A 27,889-nucleotide genomic window follows, 5' to 3' on the forward strand; every position below is an offset into this window, starting at 1 on the left:
TCTAATATAAAGATGCCAAACGGTATTGCCGTTCAGAATTTGTTGACTCTGAAGAGTAAATTTATTGTATTTTTTTTATTAAAATTATACTTATTTTCAATAATTTTTGGTGTACACCCATATTTTTCACTGATAAGTAAGTGTATCCATAACTTTTCATGTTATTTTATTTGGAACTGCCATATTTTGCATGCATTTTTATATATTATTTTTTTTTGCATGAATTTTTATATATTATTTTTTTTTGCATGCATTTTTATATATTATTTTTTTTTGCATGCATTTTTATATATTATTTTTTTTTGCATGCATTTTTATATATTATTTTTTTTTGCATGCATTTTTATATATTATTTTTTTTGCATGCATTTTTATATATTTATTTTTTTTTGCATGCATTTTTATATATTTATTTTTTTTTGCATGCATTTTTATATATTTATTTTTTTTTGCATGCATTTTTATATATTTATTTTTTTTTGCATGCATTTTTATATATTATTTTTTTTTTGCATGCATTTTTATATATTATTTTTTTTTGCATTCATTTTTAAATATTATTTTTTTTTTGCATGCATTTTTATATATTATTTTTTTTGCATGCATTTTTATATATTATTTTTTTTTGCATGCATTTTTATATATTATTTTTTTTTGCATGCATTTTTATATATTATTTTTTTTTGCATGCATTTTTATATATTATTTTTTTTTGCATTCATTTTTAAATATTATTTTTTTTTTTGCATGCATTTTTATATATTATTTTTTTTTTGCATGCATTTTTATATATTATTTTTTTTGCATGCATTTTTATATATTATTTTTTTTTGCATGCATTTTTATATATTATTTTTTTTTGCATGCATTTATATATATTTTTTTTTTGCATGCATTTTTATATATTATTTTTTTTTTGCATGCATTTTTATATATTATTTTTTTTTTTAGTTCATTATGTGTGAACGCCCTGAAAAACTTGTTAGCTTAGCATTTAGAATAGAGTAGTTTTTCTTTTTTAAAGAGGACAAATTTTGTAACTCCCTTACCTCTACAACTAACCTTAAGTTCGAGTAGGAAGTCCCTTTCTCCAAAACAAAATTCTTGCTCTAAAACACTATTTGGTTCGAGAATAATCTAAATATGGGTGATAATTTAATTGACATTAAATTTATATGTGAAACTGATCTCTCTCTCTAAATTCTAAAATAATTGATTTTACTTTTTTCAATTTTTGTCAATGTGTTCACACATAACCGCATAATTAGTAAAGGAAAGTCCTAAAATATTTAATTAAATTACAAAAAACACCTTGTTTGTACCAAAAAAATGCTTAATTAGCCCCCAAAAGCGAGAGATTCAGTTTTCGCACAAACAAAAACAAACAAAGTTGTCTAAGAATGCGTTCTGCGGAAGCTCAAAATGTCAGAAAGGTAAAAGGCTGTCTGAAAATAACGTCAGGTAGGTAGTGTTAGTTCCTCCCCCTCTCTCAGCCGTGCATCCGGATATTCCTATTGTGGACATTTGATTCTTACTATTTTTAATTTATCTTTCTATGTTCCTGCTTTTAAATTAATTCTTTCATTTTTCAAGATTATATAAAAATTATGTTATGCTGAAAGTTTATATACGGCACCACACACACGGTTCTCCACACACGGTTCTCGCCAGATCATTGAAGTTTAGCAACGTTGAGCCTGGCCAGTACCAGATGAGTGACTATTTAGGTAGGCGAGGAGGCGCTATATGTACAGAGAGTTAAAATATCAGGTTCAGAAAATGCCGCAGTTTATCCTTCTCTCGAGGATAAATGGGACTCTCTTAAGCCGTGGTGGGCATCCCGTATATTGATGGCGTCACTATAAAAAAGTACTCTTGATAACTCTGGCGAAGCATCTAGTATGCAGCTACCGACAAGATTTGAATTACACTACAAACTCGTGTAGTGAATTCAATCTCAGCTACAGCCACGCTGGATGGATGGAAAATTACAGGTTCATTCAAACAAGGAAAATTTTAGAATCTCACATATAAAAATTACAGGTTCATTCAAACAAGGAAAATTTTAGAATCTCACATATAAAAATTACAGGTTCATTCAAACAAGGAAAATTTTAGAATCTCACATATAAAAATTACAGGTTCATTCAAACAAGGAAAATTTTAGAATCTCACATATAAAAATTACAGGTTCATTCAAACAAGGAAAATTTTAGAATCTCACATATAAAAATTACAGGTTCATTCAAACAAGGAAAATTTTAGAATCTCACATATAAAAATTACAGGTTCATTCAAACAAGGAAAATTTTAGAATCTCACATATAAAAATTACAGGTTCATTCAAACAAGGAAAATTTTAGAATCTCACATATAAAAATTACAGGTTCATTCAAACAAGGAAAATTTTAGAATCTCACATATAAAAATTACAGGTTCATTCAAACAAGGAAAATTTTAGAATCTCACATATAAAAATTACAGGTTCATTCAAACAAGGAAAATTTTAGAATCTCACATATAAAAATTACAGGTTCATTCAAACAAGGAAAATTTTAGAATCTCACATATAAAAATTACAGGTTCATTCAAACAAGGAAAATTTTAGAATCTCACATATAAAAATTACAGGTTCATTCAAACAAGGAAAATTTTAGAATCTCACATATAAAAATTACAGGTTCATTCAAACAAGGAAAATTTTAGAATCTCACATATAAAAATTACAGGTTCATTCAAACAAGGAAAATTTTAGAATCTCACATATAAAAATTACAGGTTCATTCAAACAAGGAAAATTTTAGAATCTCACATATAAAAATTACAGGTTCATTCAAACAAGGAAAATTTTAGAATCTCACATATAAAAATTACAGGTTCATTCAAACAAGGAAAATTTTAGAATCTCACATATAAAAATTACAGGTTCATTCAAACAAGGAAAATTTTAGAATCTCACATATAAAAATTACAGGTTCATTCAAACAAGGAAAATTTTAGAATCTCACATATAAAAATTACAGGTTCATTCAAACAAGGAAAATTTTAGAATCTCACATATAAAAATTACAGGTTCATTCAAACAAGGAAAATTTTAGAATCTCACATATAAAAATTACAGGTTCATTCAAACAAGGAAAATTTTAGAATCTCACATATAAAAATTACAGGTTCATTCAAACAAGGAAAATTTTAGAATCTCACATATAAAAATTACAGGTTCATTCAAACAAGGAAAATTTTAGAATCTCACATATAAAAATTACAGGTTCATTCAAACAAGGAAAATTTTAGAATCTCACATATAAAAATTACAGGTTCATTCAAACAAGGAAAATTTTAGAATCTCACATATAAAAATTACAGGTTCATTCAAACAAGGAAAATTTTAGAATCTCACATATAAAAATTACAGGTTCATTCAAACAAGGAAAATTTTAGAATCTCACATATAAAAATTACAGGTTCATTCAAACAAGGAAAATTTTAGAATCTCACATATAAAAATTACAGGTTCATTCAAACAAGGAAAATTTTAGAATCTCACATATAAAAATTACAGGTTCATTCAAACAAGGAAAATTTTAGAATCTCACATATAAAAATTACAGGTTCATTCAAACAAGGAAAATTTTAGAATCTCACATATAAAAATTACAGGTTCATTCAAACAAGGAAAATTTTAGAATCTCACATATAAAAATTACAGGTTCATTCAAACAAGGAAAATTTTAGAATCTCACATATAAAAATTACAGGTTCATTCAAACAAGGAAAATTTTAGAATCTCACATATAAAAATTACAGGTTCATTCAAACAAGGAAAATTTTAGAATCTCACATATAAAAATTACAGGTTCATTCAAACAAGGAAAATTTTAGAATCTCACATATAAAAATTACAGGTTCATTCAAACAAGGAAAATTTTAGAATCTCACATATAAAAATTACAGGTTCATTCAAACAAGGAAAATTTTAGAATCTCACATATAAAAATTACAGGTTCATTCAAACAAGGAAAATTTTAGAATCTCACATATAAAAATTACAGGTTCATTCAAACAAGGAAAATTTTAGAATCTCACATATAAAAATTACAGGTTCATTCAAACAAGGAAAATTTTAGAATCTCACATATAAAAATTACAGGTTCATTCAAACAAGGAAAATTTTAGAATCTCACATATAAAAATTACAGGTTCATTCAAACAAGGAAAATTTTAGAATCTCACATATAAAAATTACAGGTTCATTCAAACAAGGAAAATTTTAGAATCTCACATATAAAAATTACAGGTTCATTCAAACAAGGAAAATTTTAGAATCTCACATATAAAAATTACAGGTTCATTCAAACAAGGAAAATTTTAGAATCTCACATATAAAAATTACAGGTTCATTCAAACAAGGAAAATTTTAGAATCTCACATATAAAAATTACAGGTTCATTCAAACAAGGAAAATTTTAGAATCTCACATATAAAAATTACAGGTTCATTCAAACAAGGAAAATTTTAGAATCTCACATATAAAAATTACAGGTTCATTCAAACAAGGAAAATTTTAGAATCTCACATATAAAAATTACAGGTTCATTCAAACAAGGAAAATTTTAGAATCTCACATATAAAAATTACAGGTTCATTCAAACAAGGAAAATTTTAGAATCTCACATATAAAAATTACAGGTTCATTCAAACAAGGAAAATTTTAGAATCTCACATATAAAAATTACAGGTTCATTCAAACAAGGAAAATTTTAGAATCTCACATATAAAAATTACAGGTTCATTCAAACAAGGAAAATTTTAGAATCTCACATATAAAAATTACGCGAAGCATGTAATCTAAAAAAAAAAAGTAGAAATTTTTTTTTGCAATTATAATTTTTTGTGTGTGAAAATATTAAATAAACAAGTGCTTAATAATAATATCGGTAGTTCGAGAAATTAATTTTTCTTCGAATCCAACGCATTTTCTACCGAATTCATAATTACGGACTTTAGGGGGATTTTTTCATCACGTTCCTGAAAAAGTTATTTGGTAAATTTTTAGTTTACCAACCCCTCGCCATTCACCTTTATTTTGTTGACTGTACAAGGTTTTCGGGTAAGCTGAGGACGAATATCACATTTATTTTTTGCACAAACACGCAGTTATCCGTATTTGGAGACATTCAGTATCCAACGTAATCTATCATTTTTAATGGCGGTCATCTTGTTTTTCAATAACGAAAAAACGCCAAAAAAGGCTAAATATGCCACATGTAATTGGAATCCCCTCTTCCCCACCACCGGCGTTGGTGCAAAAAAAAAATTAAATAAATAAATAAAAAAGGTTTATTGGAGGGGGGGGGGGAATTCCAAGAAATCTTGAGGGAAAGGAAAGAACGTAAAGACAAGACCACAAATCAAAAGCGTATTTAAAGCAATATCTATTAAAATAAATTAAAAGGTAAATATTACCTTCGCTACAACAGTGATCACTAATTTGTTTTTTTAGGGATATTCGATGTTGCTGGCCACTAAGGACTGCCAAACGATTGTGAAGATTGGGCCGCATGTTTAATATGTTTAGATTTGTGTTAACTATACGAACTATGGAAAAGCAGAAGCGACTTAATGATTTTTTAAAACCTTTGTTTATCTTCTTCAAACTGCAATTATTAATCTTTGTTATAATTTTGTTAGGTTTTAAGATTTACACAGTTTAATGATTAATAATATTATAAACATTTGTATATTAAATATGAAATACGGTTTTACTGAATGTTAATTTGGTTACCTATGGGGTTCCATATTTTGTTCGGTAAAAAGAAACAAACAAAATATGAGGAGGGGCCTAAAAATGCTTAATATTTGTGTAATATTTTCAAATTGATTTTAATCTGGCGATAAAATAGCTGACAAGAGTCATGTTTATATTAAAACTTGATATTAAAAAAAATTAAACACGATTAATTAAAGATCTATGTTGTAACGGAACATTTTGAAATAATGGAATTTTAATCGTTTTAATATTTTAAAAATTAATTAATGTTTACGAAGTTTCTTTTTCTTGGCAATTCAACTGATATATATTAATTCGAAAAAACGCTATTAAAAAAAACATAATATTAAGTTTATATCAATTTTTTAATTCCAACTTCAAGGTCAATTTTTGTTCAATTCAAGAGTTCAAATTTTTTTAAAAAAATATTTTTACTAATTTGTTTCGTAATAAATAGAAATTTCGATAGATTTAAATATATTTTGTTCGAATTTCGAAAAAATAAATAGGGGGGGGAACACGCACTAAAAAAATATTTCCCCTTGTATATTTTACAAAAACTGCATTTCATATGATGACGGTGGAGGGTGTATTGTGGCGGCTGCCACAACACACGTCCCCGCCCCTCCACCGTCTCCTGCAAATGTAAACCTCACGGACCACAAACCCTTGTTAGGCGCTTTACAGTCTTCCTCGGACAAATATTCTCCCAGAGAGATTCGCCAGATGGATTATATCCTTCAATTGATATCGGATATCCGGCACATCAAGGGAGCAGACAACATCCCAGCAGACACCTTATCGCGGGGAATTAATTCCTTCCTGTTGCAGCCGGCAATTGACGTCGACACCTTGTCTAAAGAACAACAGAAGGATGAACATTTACAAAATCTCCTGCAGACTAATCCAACTTCATTGAACCTAGTGACAATTACCAACCCTACCAGCCACACAAAAGTTGTGTGTGACACAAGCACAAACAAACTGCGACCATACGTTCCAGCATCGCTACGCAAAGACATATTTAAGGCAGTACACAGTCTATCGCATCCAGGGACCAATGCCTCTGTAAGGCTACTAACAGACCGATATGTCTGGCCGCAAATAAAAGCTGATACAAGAGCGTGGGCGAAAACGTGTGTGGAGTGTCAAAAAGCCAAGGTCGGTCGTCACACGCGGACTCCTCTAGGCACGTTTCCAGTTCCAGATGAGAGATTTCAGCACATTCATATCGACATCACCGGAGCATTTCCGACATGTGAAGGTCAGTGCTATCTGCTGACATGTATCGACAGATTCTCACAATGGTTTGAAGCTCTACCGATGCCAGACATGACGGCATACACAACTGCCAGGACGTTCCTTGCTGGCTGGGTGGCCAGATTCGGTGTACCACAAAATGTTACATCAGACAGAGGTCGACAGTTTGAGTCAGACCTTTTTCATAAACTTGCAAAACTTTTGGGCACCAAGAGTATACACACTACGGCTTATCACCCCCAGGCAAACGGCATGGTCGAGCGACTACATCGCAGTCTGAAAGCCTCCTTATGGGCACAGCTTACGGACAATACAAGGTGGTTAGAACATCTGCCACTAATATTGTTGGGACTGCGGACAACGGTGAAAAGAGATATGGAGTGCTCAGCAGCGGAGGCTCTATATGGAACCACATTGCGGTTGCCAGCACAATATTTTTTTGAAGCACCAAAAAAAGTTATGGACATGACAGCGTTTGTCGACCGGCTAACAACAAAAATGGTCAAGATGGCATATTCTCCCTCAGGCTCGAATAGGAACATGGTCCCATATGTACCTAAGGGTTTAGAGACTTGCACGCACGTCTTTATCCGTGATACGGAAAGGAGGCATTCCCTGCAACCGCCGTATCGTGGCCCCTTTAAGGTTGTGGAGAGACAAAATAAGTTTTTCAAGGTGCTTATCAAGAACAAAACATTTCGGTAGACAGGTTAAAACCCGCAGCACTGGAAGAGACATATCTGAAAGTATCACCCCCAAACGCCATGCCGGTAGATATGACGCTTCAGAAAGTAGAAAAGAAAAAGACACGGTCAGGTAGACATGTCAGATGGCCAGCACATTTAAAAAATTTTTGTGACGGTTTAAATAAAATTAAAAATGTTGCCCATTTATTTCAGGTACTCTGTATTTTTTTGGGGGGGGAGTACTGTAGGGGAATAAATAAGAGCACCGGATTACCGGTGTAGGGTAAGGAGTGAGGACCCTTGAGAAAAGAAGAGGAGAGTCCGCACACATGAGGCACGGACGCAAAAAGTTCTTCTCCTAAAAGACAATGTTGGACAGGCAGAGTACAACTCTAGAATACAGTCCTCACTCCTCCCGTAAACCCACTATTGAAGTGAGTAATCTTTTTACCTTAATGTTCTGAATTGCAGTGTTGTCATGTTTTCATGTTTGTTAATAAATTCTTGTCGTTTATACTTGTTGTACGTTTAGTAATTATTAAAGCTGGTCGGTAGTTTTGGGACTTGGAAGAACCTAAACCCGTACCAACACACAGAATTTCTGTGAAATGTTAAACAGTATTCTACTCGGTAAATATCGGCGCATTACTTATGGAAAAAACGGTTAATTACACTGCACAAGTTCTATAATTGAATATCCACCCCAAAGAACGAAAAACAAATTAATTACACAAGTTCTATAATTTAATACCCCCCCCCCCAAAAAAAAAGAACGAAAAGCATAAAATATGCTTTTGTAAACCGCTCGTAGAAACTTACTGACAGCAATATTTTTACTATTAAATGAGGTAAAAACTTTATTTTATGAAAAATATTTGTCATTTAAAATGTCCACCATGTATTCATGCAACTTGTGAAACGTCAAGTGACTACGCGCGTGCGTGCAGTTTAGTAAAAAAAAAAAGTGAAAAAAATGAATATAATTAAGTAGGTACCTCCAACGCGCGCCACAGTTTTACCCCCCCCCCGTATGTAACTGTAATTAATTTATTATTATCATCCTAACTCTTTTTACTATTTAAAAGAAGAAGCTTCAAATAAACTGCTAATATTTTTTTTTATTTTTTTACAGCTTACAAAAATGTTGAAAATGCGAAACAAAAATCGTGTTTACATTATCGACGCATTAAAATAACGTTCCTATGTAGTAACGTTTTTTAAGCCGTTGACACACCTAGGTTTTAAAAAATCTAGCAAAAATCAAATAGTCATATTTACCTGAAATTTTCGATATTTATTCATTATTAAATAAACTTACATATTAAAAGTAGGTTTCGTTAAATATATTAGAGGATTTTTTTAGGTGTTCTACACCCCCCCCTTATTTCATGTTACGAAAACTGAAAAAAAAATAAATGTAGGTCGATAAAAATTTCAACATTTTTTAAAGCTGGAAAGATCAAATACATAAAAAATAGTTATATAAAATCCCATCATTTTTTTCACTTACCTCAAAGTTGTAAATAAAATTCGACATAAAATCATTAATATTACGTTAAAAAAAATAAAATGAACAATTTTTTTTTTCTCGGTAACATAATTATTTGAATTACAACAAAAAAAAAAAAACGAATTCTAAAAAAATAATTATTTTTAAAAAGCTTTAAATGATATTAATTCAAATATTACGCGATATGAAGTTTAAACCGATTTTTTATATAACAGGTTTCCAATATTAAAAAAATATATATTCATATAAATATAATATATGACTCTTGAGATAATAAAAATTGCAAAAGAAAAATCGACCCCAAAAAAAATCGTTTCGATTTCATTATTTAAAATGCCAGACGTTGAAATCAAAATTTGCGCTTTTTTTTTTTTCAAAAATATACGAAAGCCTATAAGGACAAGCATTTGTAGATACATGTATCACCAGAAGAGGTTAAAATTAATTTTATCGTCTGTCTAGTTCGTTATTAAAAATCTATTTGCTTTACAAAAGGTAAGTCTTATATTATTTTTTATACATTTTTATTGTTTTTTTTATTGTATATTTTATTTATTCAGAAATTTCTGATAAATTTATCGTTTAATGCACTCAACATTCCAGATGGGTGGGTCCTTTCGGCCTTGAAGCCGAAAAATGTTTTTGGGGGTCATGTTTTGGCCCTTTTTGGCGTTTTTCCCCTAAATGGGAAACAAGATGGCCGCTAGCAAAAACAATAGTGATTACATTGGATACTGAATGTCTTCAAATATGGATAACTACTTGTTGCGCAAAAAATGAATGCGATATTCGTTCTCAACATACCCGAAACCCTAGAAAAGTAGACAAATTAAAAGGTGAATGCCGAGAGGTCGGTAACCTAAAAAAAAAATACCAATTATTTTTTTCTTTTTTATTATTACAATTTACGATGCTTTACTTTCATAAATAAAAAATTTAAAAAAAAAAATACATTGGCGGAGGTTGACAATCCTGCCACTTTTGAAAAATCGCTAAAAAAAAAAAAAAAAAAAAAAAAAACATGGCGGACGACCTACACGCATGAAACTGAAAGTAATTAACGCTCCCTCTGACACGTGACCGGAAGTTAGGGGGCATACGTGTATAAACAACGAACCATTCTTTCACCTAACAATTTAATGAAAAATATTTTTATTTATTTATTTTTTTAAGTTTGTATGGCACAGTTAACCATTCGGAACATTTTGTAGACCCCGCCACAGGTGTCTGTAACAAACGCTATAGAGGCCTACTGCCAGTAGGCCCTACTGGTTATCCTGACGCTCCGCACTTCTTTATTTACCTTGGAAGTGACGTCCACAAATCTTATAATACGGATGGCTACAATTGTAAAAATAATTGGTTTTATTTTTCTTTTATTTTGAGCTCCTTTTTTCTCCCGTTTGTTTTTGTTTTCTACAATTAATAAACCAGTTTACAAGTAAAAAATAATTTGTTTTACTTGTATAGTTTTTTAACAGGTGCTTATTCAATTTAATTAACATAAGTAACGTGCCGACATTAACCAAGCAGAAGAACTGTTTATTATTTTACACCGCTTCCCACCAAATGTAAACAGAAACAGGTAATTTTAAAGAATTTTCCGATGGTAGAAAGGAAGCCCCACCCCCTCAAAAAAAAAAAATCGTGGCCACAAAGTGGGTGATCATTTTAAGTTAAATTATTATAGAAAAGTGATCCCCCACTTTTTAAAACTAACATTTCTTCATATCTTGGAAACTACTCGTTTAAACGTTATTTTCGTTTTCAGCGACTCCGAAAACCTTTAAGAGTGATAATTTTAAAGGAATTTTCGTGGGTGGAGTAATTCTTCATATTAACTTTTTTTAATTGAATTGTTAGGTGTAAGTACAAAATAGTTACAATACACCCTCCCTTCCCCATGTTAAATAATAGGTTTCTAAATAATAGCGTTAAAAAATAGCTCGGGTCGTAAAGTGCAGGACTGCCTATAAAAGGTAACGCCGGATGGGAAAAAGAGCTCAAAATGAAAATAAAATAAATTCTCCGCTCAAAATAAGAAATGGAAGAAAAAAAAGTTAAACGGGAGAAAAAAGGAGCTCAAAATGAAAGAAAAATAAAACTAATTATTTTTACACTTGTAGCCATCCGTATTATAAGATTTGTGTGACGTCACTTCCAAGGTAAATAAAGAAGTGCGGAGCGTCAGGATAACCAAATATATTTTCATGACATTGTCACCATACTTTTATTCTTAACCAAAAAGACATTTGGTACTAGTGCGGTTTCGCCAACGCGAGAAATACAAACTAAATTTTTCATTAAATTGTTAGGTGAAAGAATGGGTCGTTGTTCATTCACGTATGTAAAGTGAAAACAACACATATGCCCCCTAACTTCCGGTCACGTGTCAGAGGGAGCGTTAATTACTTTCAGTGTCACGCGTGTAGGTGACGTCCGCCATGTTTTTAGTGATTTTTGAAAAGTGGCAGGATTGTCAACCTCCGCCAATTAATTTTTTTACGACTGAAAACCATAACTTTAATAAAGGTGTTTTTTGTTTAAACAAAATAATAAATTTCCACTAAGATTCAAAAAGAAAATAATGTCCGTGATCATTATTTGACAAATACTGAAAATTTCGGTGCTAATGCAGAGAGTGATCCGCGCTATTTTTTAAATCGTATTTCCACGTTTAATTAAAGTTTTATGATGTTTTTGTTTTTTTTATTCAAGTGTAAGATTAAAGTACAGAATAGGTACAAAACGCCCGGTAAATATCCAGATCCGCCACTACAGAACACCGACCACTCTAATTTGTTTGTTTTTTTTATAGGTAATTGAGGTCGCTGACAACGAATCTGATAGTCAAACTTGGGGCAAATTTACCGTTTACTTGGTATTTACCCCTGAACCCACGAACTACTTTCCAACATTTTGCAGCTTCCGTTTACGCTATGCGCATGCACGCTGTAGCATAAACGACGGCTTTACCAAACAAACTACGTTAGGGGAGGGGATTTTTTTTTTCCAGGACACAGAATGTTCTAATTTTCAAAAATACATTATAGCACTTTTTGGGTGGAAAATTTAAAATTAGCTGAAAAATAAATAAAACAAGAAAAGGAAAGCACTCCAAGTTGGAGTTAATTTATCTGTTTTTTTGTTTGTTTTTTTTACCTGGAACATAGAATTTTCAAATTTTCAAAAAGTAACGCACCGACATTTACCAATTAGAACACCATTTAACATTTTCCGAAGATTTTACTTTGTACATTGGGGGCGCGAGTGGAGGGGGGGCGGATGTGATGTTGGGGCACGCGCGCCCCAACATCACATCCGCCCCTCCCCCCGCTCGTGCCCCCAATATAAACAGTAAAATCTTCGGAAAATGTTAAATGGTGTTCTAATTGGTAAATGTCGGTGCGTTACTTACGGAAAAACGTTTAACTAAACTGCAAAAGCACCTATTAAGCCACATAAGTTCTATAATTGAATCCCCCTCCCACAAAAAAAGAATGAAAAACATAAAGATGTTTGGTGCTTATGTTTTTGTAAACCACATTAAAAACTACGTGAGAAAAAAAAAGAAAAAGTCCCCCAATTAGTTGTACTTTTCTTTAACTGTAAGTCATTAAAAAAATGTCAGTCCGTAATTTTTTGATTGGTACGCCATGTGAGAAGGCAGTTTGTTAGGTGAAGCAAGCCGTCGTTCATGCTGCAGCGCACGCGCGTAGCGTAAACGGAAGCTACAAAATGGTGGAAAGTTATTCGTGGGTTCGGGGGTTAATACCATGCAAACGGTAAATTTGCCCCAAGTTTGACTATCCCATTCGGGGTTTGTATTACTGTACACATAGATTCGAACAAGTTGTCAAAAAACAAATATATAACAAATAAATGTTATCAAAGGCAAGATAAGTTACTTTTCTACCTAACTGGATATATTTTTCGTGTTTTTATTCAATGTAACATGTTTATTCAGCTCGAAAAAAACGTTATTATTTCAGCACGGATCACTCTCTGCATGAGTACCAAAATTTCATTAAAATTAGCCAATTTCCTCATTTTTGGTGAATTTTTAAGTAAAGGAAGTCGTCAAAATGTTTACTTTTAATCTTCAATAATAATAAAATCATTCACACCCATAATTGATTGCCAAATTGTTGCTATATACGATTAAATAGAAGATTAAACTAAAAACAAAAATTAGTTGGATCTTCTTAAAACATTATCCGGTTAAAAAGCGGATGCGAAACTGAATTTAAAGTTTAAAAAAAAATTTTTAACGATTATTTATTTTACCGCCCAGTTTTTCCCATTCTTTACATGTAATCCCCGAAAAAAGGTAGAATTTCAATCATCTTTTTGGTTAAGTAACATATGGTTCGAGGGTACATATATCCGGGTGCATATAGTATCCGAAGAAAAACACTTTTTAAATAACTAAATATGCTAGTATTATCCGTGTTTTTCCAAAATGGCGGCTTAATCGATCGGAATGAGGTTATTAGCTAAAAAAAACAAAAAAAAAACGAGATGTACACATTTTTCTACGTAATGTTTTAAAAAAATTACAAACACAATTTTTAATCGCCCTTTCGCTTAATTAGTCCTCACCTCTAAACTACACTTTATCTCTCTGTGTTCGGTCAGGTGCAGGAGAAATTCTTCTTGACTGAAGAAATTTGGATTTTGGCTTCAATCAAGAATTTTGAAAAGCTGCATTTTCCTCAAGACGAACCTGTTGTCCTTATCGGAAGGTAAGAAAATAGAAACAATAATCTGTATTTTTTTTTTTTTTTTTTTTTAATAAAAAAATTAAAATAATAAAATCAAGTCGGTTTCTATTTCGAACGTCCGCAACTTGTAGAATTTACGAAAATGGGAATCGTTTTTGTTTTAAATCGCAACATTGAATTTTAGCGGGGGGGGGGGGTCACTTAATGTTTTGAAAATAGTTTTGTTAAATTGTTAGTGAAGAAATGATTATAAAAAGGCACTACTTACATAATTATTCTAAAAAGATCTTTTGTTTTGTTCTACGTTTTTATTTTTAAACTTTTTGATTTTTCATCTTTTAAAACTGGCCATACTTAAAGAGACAAAAAACATCCCCTCAGCTTGCTGAAAATTGTCTGTTAAACTCCATTTTTACAATAAAAAAAAACGATTGCAAATAAAACATGCACTGTCACTCGACATTCTCTCGTGTCTGATTGCGAAATAAAACTTTTCTCTCTCTCTCTCTCTCTCTCTCTCTCTCTCTCTCTCTCTCTCTCTATGTACTAGAAATTCTTTCAGTCAAGCAAATAAGTTTCGATGGTGTAAAAACAAATGTTTACCTGCATAACTTTAACTTTTAAAAAAACTTTTAGGCTCATTCACACCCACCACTCGTCCAAAGAAAAATGAAATTTTACTTTTTTTAGACAATTACGTGTGAACACTCGAAGAACCCTGACGATTAATATATATTAGAATTTAGAGAGGGATCATGTTCGTTTGTAAATTTACATAAAATGATCATAATTTCTGGATCATTGCTTAATCAGATAACATTTTACCAGCAGTTTTTTTAAATTTTTTTTTATTGTTGTTGTTTTTTTTTTTTTCTTTTTTTTTGTGTGGGGTGGGGAATGTTGAAAAGATAATAAAAATTACTATTCATTAGTTAAAATCTATTATTTTATTATTTTATCCCCCCCCCCCAAAAAAAAAACTAGGAAAGAAAATATGTTTCAGAATTTTTGAGATAATGATGTATATTATTTAGATTTTTCGTACTATTTTCATCTTGGGTGTCTTTCTTGCAACAGTGTGGCTGATGTAACGCCTGCCCTTCATCAAGTGTGTCGTCTTATCAAACTTGGGAATATTTATCTCAAACTTTGCAATTAGTACAGATTTTCAAACTAAACTGTAGCTGTAGTAAAAACAACTGCAAAATAGCAATGTCTACAATCATTCGATATTTGCTTGATATTGATTAGAGCAAATATTCAATTTCGATTGGTTTCCTATATAGGGATTGAAACTATCAGAAACAATTTTTCCTGGGAGCTGAGCACCTGTTCATGAATCTTATTTAAGGAAACTTTTCAAACAATTAACTGGCGAGAGGGCCAAGTTGTCTGTGGTTAAAAGTAAAGAACCTTACCTCATGCATCGTGCAGTCAGTGTGGAAAGTGCAGTGAGAAGAGAACAGTTGGATTTTGGAGTTGAGTTCAAATTTAACGTCCAGCTATTTTGGCGCAGTGACAAAAATGGGTGACCGAGTAAGATTGAGCAGCGATATCCTGAGGCCATTTACTGGAGAAGGTGACATGGTTGCGTGGCTTAACAAGCTGAAGTTGGTGGCAAGGCTGCAGAAGATCGAGGATGTAGCCACGTTAATACCTATGTATTTCGAAGGAAGTGCTCTAGCGGTCTATCTAGAAATGGGAGAGACGGATCAGGTCATTGCTGAGAGCATCAAGAACCGGTTAAAAACCGCATTTTCCAAGAGCGCGTTTGAGGCTTACAACAAGCTCAAAAGAGTCACCTGGACTGGGGAGTCTGTGGACGTGTATGTGGCAGAGATAAGGCGACTACCAGGATTGGCTGGATATGGGGGACGCAGCCTTGAGAAGACTGTAAAGCTGGCGCTTGTAACTGGTTTCCCTGATCGCATCTCGATGGAACTGCAACGACTTACTGATATTGAAACCATGGAGGTGGAGGAGATTCTAAGGCATGCTAGAGTTTTGGCGAAACAGTCCGGTGAGCTGGGGGCGGTCGCGGCTGCTGTGGCAAGCAGAAAGGAGCGACCAGTGATGAAGCAAGGCCGTGGATTTACCGGTAAATGCTTTCGATGTCAAGGACCACACCTGATGAGAGACTGTAGGGAGCCACGGCCAGACATTATCTGTTTTCGGTGTGGCCAAGTAGGGCACATTAGCAGGAATTGCCCTTCTCTTCCGGGAAACGAGTAAAGGGGTGCTATTGCGCCAGTAGTCACCCCTTTTATACTGAACAGGCGTATGAGAGTTTGTTGCCACAGTTAATGATCACCATCAATGGAAAGAGGGCTAGGGCTCTTGTTGATACTGGATGTACAACAACACTCATTACTACGAGCGTCGCCAACTCTTGGAATGGAACCAGCAACATTAGAGCAGTGGATGGCAGAGAAGTGGAATGCTGTGGAGAGGCCGATGCGGAGATTGTAGTAAGGAATATGCCATTGCGGCTAAGAGTGATCGTGCTGGATAGACTGATTGCAGGAATTGATGTAGTGCTGGGCCTGGACGCGATAGACCGACTGGGAGGAGCTACTATTGCTAAAAGCCAGATGAAGTTTGGCAATCAGAGTGCACCGGGAATAACAGGAAGTGTAACCAGGGGTGATACCAACCAACCACCAAAACCCCGACCGTGTCTGATTGAGGATGATGACTTTCGAGCCTGCTTCGATGGCGAAAAATGGATGGTAGAATGGCGATGGACCGCGGAGCCACCTATATTGACGAATTGGTTCAGCTGCTACAAAAGCACACTGAAAGGAGCTGCGGAGCCGCAGTTTGAAAAAGAACTTGAGAGATGGATAGATGAAGGAATATTAATGCCGTGGTCAGGGAAAGTTGAAGGAATTTTGCCACTCATGGCTGTGGTCCAACCTATTAAGAGGAAAGTTAGGCCAGTGTTGGATTTCTGTGAGCTGAACAAGTTTGTTGCTTGTCACACAAAAGACGGAATCGACATGTGTGAAGAAGTCGTAAGGAAATGGAGGAGGATGAAGCAGTCAACTAAAATTGTAGACCTGAAGTCAGCCTACCTCCAACTTCCTGTGGATGAGAAACTGTGGAAGTATCAATTGGTAGAGTATAAAGGTCAAGTTTATTGTCTGACCAGATTAGGATTTGGTCTGAACTCCGCACCAAAGATAATGACGGTAGTTCTTAAGACAGTGTTGGCCAAAGATGGTGCAGTGAAGAGAGGCACCTGCTCTTACATCGACGATGTACTAGTGGACGAAACGGAGGTGACTGCGGAAAGCGTGAGAGAGCATATCAAAGCATATGGACTAACGACAAAACCGCCTGAGTCACTGGAAAACGGAATGGCTTTGGGATTTCGACTACAGAACAATAAGACAGGAAAATTGATGTTTGGGCAAGGAAATGAGATCCCTGAAGCCAAGGTTGACCTAGCCAAGAGAGAGCTTTTCTCTATATGTGGAAAGCTGGTTGGCCACTACCCAATAGCTGGATGGCTGCGAACTGCGTGCAGTTTTATTAAAAGGCAGACTGGGACAGACAGTTGGTAAGATGCAATTGATCAAAAAGTGCTTCTCATGATACAAGAAGTCATTGCAGAAGTGAAAAAAATGGACCCTGTAAGAGGAGAATGGCATGTAAAGGAGGGCCATGAAGGGGTGATATGGACTGATGCTAGCAGTGTAGCATTAGGGGTATTATTGGAAATAGGAGAAGTGGCTGTTGAAGATGCTGCTTGGCTACGCAAAAAGGATGATAGCACCCATATCAATGTTGCGGAACTCGATGCTGTGATGAAAGGCATCAATCTGGCTCTAAAATGGGGGCTACAGATAGTGAACGTTAAAACAGACTCTGCAACAGTGGTGTCGTGGATTAAATCGAAGCTGTCTGATGATAAGCGGATCAAAACAAAAGGAGCAGCGGAGATGCTTATTAAGCGTAGACTTGGAGCGCTGGGAGACTTGGTTCGAGAATTCAAACTAAAGGTAATTATTACCTTAGTTCCGTCACAAAAAAAATAAAGCAGATGGGCTGACAAGAGTCAAGAAAGCCTGGTTACACAAGGAAAGAGACGGGGCTCCAGCATGTTGTGCAGTACAGAATTTAAAAGACCTGCATAACCTGCATCATTTTGGAAAGGAATGGACCCTTTACCTGGCAAGAAAAGTAAACCCGCACGTCACAATGCAAGACGTCCAAAAGGTGGTGGAACAATGTAGGGAATACCAATCAATCGACCCTGCACCGGCTAGACATGAAAAAGGGGAACTGCATGTTGAAGAGAATTGGCGGAGATTGGCCATTGACATCACACATTATCAACATGAACCGCATGTAACTATGATTGATTGTAGGCCTGGGAGAGTAGCGATATGACAGAAAATCAAGAATGAAACAGCAGAAGAGGTAAAGAGAGTTGTCGAGGAGGTTTTTATGGCAAGGGGGCCAGTAGAAGAGGTGTTGGTGGATAATGGTATGTCTTTCTGCTCGGAAGTTTTTAGAGATTTATGTGCGAAGTGGAATGTGGGGCTATATTTTAGAGCTGTATACGGTCCAAGTGGAAATGGAATTATAGAGAGGCACCATCGCACTATAAAAACTGTGGCATCAAGAAGCCAGATTTTGCCCCAAGAAGCAGTTTTTTGGTACAATATGACGCCGAAGGCTGGTCAAGACGAAAATTCAGTGCCGCACCGGTCTATTTTCTCTTATGAATGGCGACATCCATTGGTTGTAACACAGAAGAACAGGCCTGCGTGGACATCGCAGTTGGTGAAGAGGTGTGGGTGAAACCACCCAATTCTCGTTGTACGACTCGCTGGGGAAAGGTACAGTGACTGAAGTACTCTCCAAAAACAAGGTAGCGATTGACGGAATGCCTCGTCATATTTTAGATATACGGAGAATCTCCTTGCCATCAGAGGAAGAGGAGGTTGATGCTGATGTTGAAGTGTCTGAAGAAGAGCCTCTTCGACGATCGCACCATGAATGAAGACGCCCAGCGTGGATGGTGGACTATGATACTAATTATTGATCTTAGAGATCAAGGGGGCATGTGGTTAAAAGTAAAGAACCTTACCTCATGCATCGTACGGTCAGTGTGAAAAGTGCAGTGAGAAGAGAACAGTTGGATTTTGGAGTTGGATTTTGGAGTTGGAGTTGAGTTCAAATTTAACGTCATTATGCATATTCTTTAGATCTTATACCCTACAGCACACCAAAGCCACGTCTTTCTTATTCTGTGATGGAAACAACATGGCAGTTCAAATTTAGTTCAAATTCTCTGATCAGGTCTCCAAGTGCTCCAAACCAATGCTTGATAAGCATCTCAGCTGCTCCTTTCATCCTGAACTGTTTATCTCCTAACACTTCAGATTTAATCCATGATGCTACTGTTGCTGAGTTCATTGATTGTAGACCCCATTTTAAATTTATGCCCTTCATCATGGCATTGAGCTCTACAACTTTGATGTGGGTATTATCATCCATTTTTCATAACCAATTTACTCCTCCTATCTCTAACAAAGCCCCTGATGTCAGGCTGCTAACATCACTCAATATTACTTCTCCTGAGCTCCTTTTTATATGCAATTTTCCTTTTACAATGACCTCTTTGCATAACACCTCTTGGTTAACTGCATCCTCCCATCGGGCTGCCTTTTAATAAAGCTGCATGCAGTCCTCAACCATCTAACCACATGGTAATAACCTCCCAATCTCTTGCACACTGATAAAAGTTCTCACTTGGTTAAGCCATCTTGACTTCAAATATCAACCTTTCTACTTTATTCCACTGTAATTTTAATCCCAGAACTATTCCATTTCCTAACAACTCTGATGGTTTAGCTGTCAACCCATATATGTTGATATGATCTCTCATCCTTTTCGCAGTCACATGTCTCATCCACTAATACAGCATGAATATAAGAGCAGGTGACTCTTTTCACTGCATCATCTTTGGTCAAGATGGTCTTAAGTATTGCTGTTATCATTTTTGGTGCAGAATTTAATCTAAATCCTAATCTAGTCAAACAATGATATTATATTCAACAAATTGGTTCTGCCAGAGCTTCTTGTCCACATGAATTTGAAGGTAGGCCAACTTCAAGTCTCCTCCACTCTCTTATGGCTTCTTCACATGCATCAATTCTATCTTTGGTGTGGCACACCACATACTTATTTGACTCCCGAAAATCCAACAGTGGCCTGACTTTCTTCTTGGTAGGTTGAACCACTGCCATGAGTGGCAAAATTCCTTCAACCTTCTCTGATCATGGTAGTTAGTCAAGCTAAGATATCCAATACAAAACATTTCTTGATTTTTATTTTTTAATCACATTCACCCCAATCCTATCAGTGAGACCTGCTAAGTCTGAGATATGAATTGACAACATCCAGTTCAGGTATGGCTCAACTACATCACCACCCAACACAATTCAGGTCAGATGTGCTCATGTTTTGCATGCCCCCACCCCTTCAAACCACAGTTTGGTCTGATGAATACTTGGAACTATCAATGAAGACAACAAATTTGCCATTGAGCCACATTGGGATTCAAACCACATGGTATAAGTCAAACCTTGGCCACTATCTATAATTAAAATGAGTGTAGGAAATGGAGTGCCGCTTGCCAACACCACCAATGAACTACAATAAATATGAAGATAGAATCTAAAACATCAAGACGGCATCGCTTCCTGCATAGTTATTGACTCAGATGACATGTTATACTTTTGTTATACAGTTCAATTCTGAGTTGCATGCTATGTTCAGAAAGGATCGATCTGAGTATAATGGCTCATTTCGTCATTTACAAAGCCTCCATTAATATGGATCCTACACAACCACCCCAGAATTGAGACCGATTTCTCTTATATATATATATATATATATATAAGTTTAGTGGTTAAAGTTAAATTCTGAAAATCAAAATATAAACACATATATTCGAGTTAAGAATTTATTGTTTGACAAAAGGAATATATAGAGGGGAGTTATGTTAATTTCCTTAATCCATGGATTTTCAATAATGGCTCATATCATCAGAGGAAATGAAATGCGGTTAGCAAAATGTTCAGCTGTGAATAAACACATATTTTGCTTTTCAGCACAAATATTGAAAAAGTTTTTTGTGTGGTGAATAATAATTATATGAAAATAATTATAGGAGAAGGAATTTTATACAACCTGGGCAGTCCATTATCGGAAGAAGTACGATATCTTCCGGGGTATTATTGCCAGGTCGGCAGAATAGTGGTCCAGGGGAAAAGGCAGTAATCCCATATAACAAGAATGTATTGTTGCTCCATACTGTTTTTCCAAAGGGTATCAGAAGCGGCCGCATTTGTTGGTGATTTAAATACGTTTTGGTAGATGAGATCCAAAGTCCTTGTGGGTGTGGAGACAGTGCATCAAATATTGAATAAACATTCCATTCCATTGCATATATTCCCGTCGGTGATGGAATTTGTACGTTGAGTTATATATGCATATCTTGTAATTGTAACTGTTTAAACAAGCAATCGTGCCCCTTAAGTAATAATTGTATACACAAGGATGTCATATACTCATGTACAGTCACAGAACTCCCAATAACAACAGCAAATGTAATTGATAGAACACCCAACAATCGCACTCAAAATACGTTAACTACAGCACCAACAACACTAGAGAGCTCCAATAACCCCCACGACATTACCCCCATAAATGAGACACAAGGGAAAACCCAAGTTACACATGAATCCCCTCTTGAAAACAGCTCAGACCTAATTATCCCTTCCCCCTTTACAAATATATCCCACACCCATAATAGAAACTTTAACAATTTAAGTACCATAAATGCAAATGTAAAATCCCACACGTATATCGGCACAACGGCAAATCTAATTAAACTGAGAATTTCCAACCATATAAGCTCCTTTAATAATGAAAATGCAAATAGCAATAAAGGCACCTCCCTAACAACTCTGATTAAAGACCTCCAACGTAGGAATATTCCGTACTCGCTAAAATGGGATATATTGAAAAAATCCAATTCATACACACCTAGATCCAAACTCTGCAACCTTTGCACTTCAGAAGCTGTTGCAATAATAACATACCCTAAAGCCACAATAAACACCAAAGATGAGCTAATTTCGTTATGCAAGGAAAAAATTCAAATATAGCCAGTTCAAAATCACTTAAGTCCCCGTATTTAAACTAGCTATGGCAATATGCATCTATGCATATGGGTTTACATACGTATGTGTCTGTATGTGTGCATGCATATATATGAATGTGTGTGTATTAATTTTATTTTATATGTACGTATGTGTATATGTGAGTGTATGTTGTAATGGGCGACTTTCTAAGAAAAGCAGCGGTTCTCCGAGGCGGAGACATAAACATTACTATCGTTTAAAAAATCAAAACAAAAACCACTTAAACAGATGAACGATAAAAACGAAGCAGTAAATCGTCTATGGCAACATAGCGGAGTGGATTAGGGTGCTGGACTGAAATACATAAGTTCCAAGGTTCGAATCCTACCAACAGTCAAGCTACGCTGATCAGGAGTAGGGCTCCGAAACACGCATATCCATAGATTACTGTTTTTAAAAATAATAAATAAATACATATATATATATATATGTGTTTGTGTGTGTGTGTTATATTCTTACTTTAAATAAGAATACAGCAAGAAACACAATGTTTTTGACTTCTAATGGGGGTATGAGACGAATGTTATTTATAACCATTTATAACCAACGGCTGTGCTAAACAACCAATGAAAACGTCTCAAAATTATTATAAAAATTGTCGAATTTTGGATTAAATCAGTTCGTCGTTTACTACGTCATGGACCGCATTTAATTCTTGGCCGCCATCTTGGTTACTGATCTGAACTACACCGCCATCTTTGTTCACCACAATGTCTCAAAACTTAACAGGTTATGCGCCTAGCCCTCGTCTTTTTTTGACAGATCGGAATCTAAATTCGAATTGTGGCAGGTAAAATTTCTGGGACATGTAAGGATTCGTAAACTACAAAGTCATACAATCTCCAACAGAGAATCCAAACGACCCCGAATTTCTCGAAAAAAACGCAACTGTTTTTGCAGAACTGATTCAATGTTTAGACGATAGAAGTCTGTCTCTGATTATAAGAGACTCATTGAATGATGGGAGGAAAGCATTGAACATATTAAGAGAACATTATTTATCAAAAGGGAAACCGAAAATTATATCCCTATATACAGAATTAACGTCTTTGAAACGTAACGAGGATGAAACGATTACTGACTACGTTATAAGGGCAGAAACAACCGCCAATGCCTTAAAACTCTCAGGTGAAATAATAAGCGATAGCTTGTTGATATCAATGACCCTCAAGGGACTTCCAGCCGATTTTAAACCATTTACAACTGATATAACTCAGAAAGACAAACCCATAAATTTCAGCGAATTTAAAGTGGTATTGCGTAGTTACGAAGAGACTAATCGTATGCTCGTGGACAATAATAACTCCAGCAATATTATGAAGTTCAAAAATGCTTCTCGAAAGCAGACACCACCAAATTACGCACCTCACCGCAACGTATTTTCCAAAAGTGATTTTCCCAAGAAAAAGAATAAAATTATTTACTATAATTGTGGTCGACCCAACCACAAAAGTTTCCAATGCCGATATAAACGCTCTAAAATGGACTCTGTAAAAAACGTTGAGAACTTTGAGGAAGAACATACATTTCTATTCACATGTAACTTTGATAATACCACAAATGATAAAAATCTTCTTGTAGACTGTGGTGCTACAGTGCACGTGATTACCAAGGAATCTGATTTTATTAATTTTGATTCAAACTTTAATCCTCAAAGTCATTTTGTCGAACTTGCCGACGTGAGTCAAATAAATGATATAGTCTTGAAAAGAGGCGATGCTAAAATATACCTAAAAAATAATAAAGGCGAAATCTGTAACTGTATTCTAAAAAATGCTCTGTTTATACCTACAATTAAGCAAGACATATTTTCCGTGCAGGCTGCAATTAAACAAGGCGCGAATATACAATTTGGCCAAAATACATAAAAATTAACATACCCCAATGGAACTGTATTTGACATTAAAGAAAATGGCCGACTATATTATTTAAAAAGTATGGTTCCCTCAAAAACTGCCTGTCACGACTTGGAAACCTGGCATAAAATTCTAGGACACTGCAATACAGCTGATATTAAAAAATTACCAAATGTAGTCGAAGGCATGAAAATAATACCTTCTGACGATCTCCCAAATTGTGATGTGTGTGCACAGGGTAAAATGACAAAAGATATAAGTTGAACGCCAGACAAAAAAGCTACGAAAATTCTCTCACTTGTGCATTGTGACTTAGCAGGTCCAATCAGCCCGATGGGGAGAAACAATCTAAGGTGCGTTTGGAACTTTATTGATGATTTTTCCGGTTTAATTATGGTTTATTTTCTAAAAAACAAATCTGACACTATCCTTGCCACTAAGAAATATTTAGCTGATGTTGCCCCGTACGGTTCAGTAAAATGTATTTGCTCAGACAATGGGACTGAATTTACTAGTAAAGACTTTGAACTTCTATTAATTAACCACCGTATTAAACACGAGAAATCGGCGCTGTACTCCCCTTTCCAAAATGGCACTGCTGAAAGGGCATGGCTAACCCTTTTTGAGATGACAAGATGCCTACTTATCGAATCAAAATTAGCACATAGTTTATGGACATACACTTTAATGGCAGCAACATATATCAGAAATAGATCGTTCAATAAGAGGCTAGGAAAAACGCCGTATGAAGCGTTTTGCGGTGTAAAACCTAAAATGAACAGAATGCATTTATTTGGTTCTGGTTGTTTTGCATTTATAGAAAACACCAGTAAACTAAATACTAAAAGCGAAAAAGATACTTTCGTAGGTTACGATAGAAATAGCCCGGCATACTTAATCTACTTTGCAGCTCAAAATGCCATAAAAAAGGTTAGATATCTTGACATATCAAAGGCCTTCGACAAGGTATGGCATAAAGGCCTACTTCACAAGATTTCCACCTACGGTATAACTGGAAATGTTTTCTCAATCATTAAATCATTTCTCTCTAATAGGCTCATAAGAGTAGTGGTCGATGGACAAAAATCAGAGGCCTGCAGTATTAATGCTGGAGTCCCTCAGGGGTCCATCCTGGGCCCAACTCTCTTCCTGATCTACATCAATGATCTCTCTAAACACATACTTAAATCATTCGTTGACATCTATGCTGATGACACGACCATCTACAGCAACATATCAAAGGCTGTAAATGACAAAGTTCTCTTTGATTCTCTCTCCTCTGATCTCGAGCGTGTAGTTCAGTGGGGGAAGAGGTAGCTGGTTACTTTTAATGCATCTAAAACCAAGCTCCTATCATCATCAACACTAATCCCCATCTAGCATCAATTGAAATGGATGGCTCTCGTCTTGGGGAAGCTCCATATTTTGACAAGCTTCTGGGATTGACCTTTACTCCTGATATGAAATGGAACACGTACATCAAGTCTGTTTCCAAGGTCATTGGAAAAATGGTGGGATCCTTCTACCACTCCAGTAGATATCTCACTGCTGATGCAATTCTCTATCTATATAAAAGCCAAGTACGTTCAAGGATGGAGTACTGCCGCCACATCTGGGCTTGAGCTACTAAAAACAGCCTATCCTGCCTCGACAGTGTACAAAATAGACTTCGTAGCTTAGTGGGGGGATGTCCTTTTTTCTTCCCTGCAACCTCTCTCCCATAGTAGAGACATTGCGAGCCTGTCTTTGTTTTACTGTTATTTCCATGGCAAGTGCTCGTCTGAGCTCCAATCTCTGGTCCCCCTTTGCCAATCTTTCACAAAAAACACCTGTCTAGCTGAAACCACTGTCAACAATTTTTCCCACTCTTTATCTGTGCCTAAATCAAAACGTAGATTCCATGAACAAAACTTCTTTCTTAGAAGTGCACACCTGGGGAACGCTCTTCTGTTTGTCTGTTTCCCACCTGACTACAACTTGGATGTCTTCAAGTCCAACATAAACGAATTCCTGATAAACCGCTCCCTTAAATAAAACACTATCAAATCTCCATTACTAACGATTACTACGATATTATCCCATTGATTACTGTAACCCTTATTCCCGAGTGGCTTCCGGTCCTTGATAAGTGGTGACTAACACAAATATTAAGATAATAGGATATCATGTTTTATTGTTTAACAAGAAAAGGGTGAAATGTATGGCAATGGATTCAGGTTCAGCTAGTGTGAGAATGGGCATCTCGTGAGGTTGAGATTCTCAGGTCCTTGAGATAGGAACTAGTAGCCGACGTCAGTGGGCACTGGAGCAGGTAACCGGATGGCAGTGAACACAGCATGTTAGCAGGTAGCTAGACGTCAGTAGGCACTAGAATGAGTAGCTGGCTGTCAGTGGGCACTGGAGCAGGTAGCTGGACATTAGTGGGCATTGGAACAGGTAGCCAGACGTCAAGGGCCACAGGAGCTGGTAGCACTGGTGCTGCAGCAGGAGTGAGTTGGAGGCTACAGGAGTAAACTGGGGAGCTGCTGGAGTGAACTGGAAATGCCAGTCACTGCAGGAGTAAGCTGGAATCGCTAGATGCTGCAAGAGTAAGCTAGAGGCACTGAAGGAGGCAGGAGTAAGCTGGAATGAGTTGGAAGCACTGGAGTTGCTGCAAGAGTAAGCTGAAGTTGCTAGAGTCGTTGGAGGAGTAGGCTGGTATCACTGGATTCTGCAGGAGTAAGCTGGAAGATACAAGAACCGGAGTAGCAAGCTGTGAGAGGAGTCCTAGGAGGCAAGTAGCAGTAGAAAGTGGAGTGTGCATTGCATTCTTCCTCCCCTAGTCCCCACAGTGACTGGAAACGCTTATTTGATGAGAATCAAGTCAGGATAGAAGTGTTCCTAACTCTTGAGCTGGACTGAAGGATTTGCTGTGAAAGCCCCTAACTTTATGGAGAGCTAGTCATGCTACAGGCTCCACAGCCAGTGATCATGTCACTAAACAATGAATGACTGGATTTCTTACTGGCAAAAATATGTAGCATTTATTGCCAGTATTTATTTAAATCTCCATCTAGAAATAAAAAAATTTGTATTGTGATTTGTTGTGAAAATTGAGTTTTGAATTTTTTCTTTGTTGTTGAAAAAAGGGTTGTTGCTATTTTTAGCATGTGTGGTCATGCCGTATTTTCGGGAGTGTCATGTTTCAGCTGACAATGTGTTTTTGTTTACAAACATGGGAGTGGTTAGTTGACAAACCATGACAAGCCATATTGCAATGATGAGAAAGGAGCTATATTTTGGTTAACAGTGCATGACCTATTGTTAGAGACTAGGTAATGGTCAGAGCACCAGCTCTGGTGTGACAACAATCCATATATAGGCGAATGGTGGCTTTATAGAAATATAGAAGACTGACAGGTGTGAAAAGTTTTCTAGTTTGGTAGAGGGAGCCCACCTTCTTTGATTTCCTAGTATCTTCTATATATTTACTTCAATTCATGTTACCTGTGAATGCTGGCTCTTAAAAAGAGTGCTTCAGCCATGGCAATCGCTGGTTGGAAGAGTTATAATTGTTAAAAGAAATGAGCTTTGTTTTAGTAGCCTTGAATGTGACCATCCATTTTAGCCCCATGTTACTACAAACTGGAGGTCATTTTCAGACTTTTGGACAGATCTCAGATAATTTTTTTTCATGTGTTGCAAGTAGGATAGAGACAACAATAAACAGAAACTGTTTTAGCATTTTGAAAACGGGACACAGTTTCTGTTCAGGAGACTATGACTCCGACCATGGCCTTTCCCAGCTTGTAACATCGTTTTGTCCAAATACATCTACATTGTCAGCAATGCTGGCCATATTACCTAGGCTGACTAGGTTTC

General features: G+C 35.5%; 2 protein-coding genes across 10 annotated transcripts in view; one reads left to right on the forward strand and one right to left on the reverse strand.

Moving 5' to 3' along the window:
- The window catches only part of LOC145265434 (toll-like receptor 2), a 370,324-nt gene extending 355,202 nt beyond the window's left edge, over positions 1-15,122 (reverse strand). Inside the window, exon 1 of one of the 9 annotated variants that reach the window (XR_013864647.1) lies at positions 14,219-14,500. The gene's annotated coding sequence lies outside the window, so the exon portion shown is untranslated. Of the gene's footprint in view, positions 1-14,218; positions 14,501-14,553 lie in introns of those variants that run through there. The other 8 variants (XR_013864646.1, XR_013864648.1, XR_013864650.1 and 5 more) reach the window with 8 other exon arrangements.
- The window catches only part of LOC145265436 (tubulin-specific chaperone cofactor E-like protein), a 156,595-nt gene continuing 138,299 nt past the window's right edge, over positions 9,594-27,889 (forward strand). The window contains exons 1-2 of the mRNA XM_080121274.1: positions 9,594-9,721; positions 13,865-13,971. The gene's annotated coding sequence lies outside the window, so the exon portion shown is untranslated. The remainder of the gene's footprint in view (positions 9,722-13,864; positions 13,972-27,889) is intronic.

The sequence above is a fragment of the Euprymna scolopes genome, chromosome 40 (assembly GCF_053919585.1).
Source record: "Euprymna scolopes isolate OS-2025 chromosome 40, ASM5391958v1, whole genome shotgun sequence".
Taxonomy (NCBI): domain Eukaryota; kingdom Metazoa; phylum Mollusca; class Cephalopoda; order Sepiida; family Sepiolidae; genus Euprymna; species Euprymna scolopes.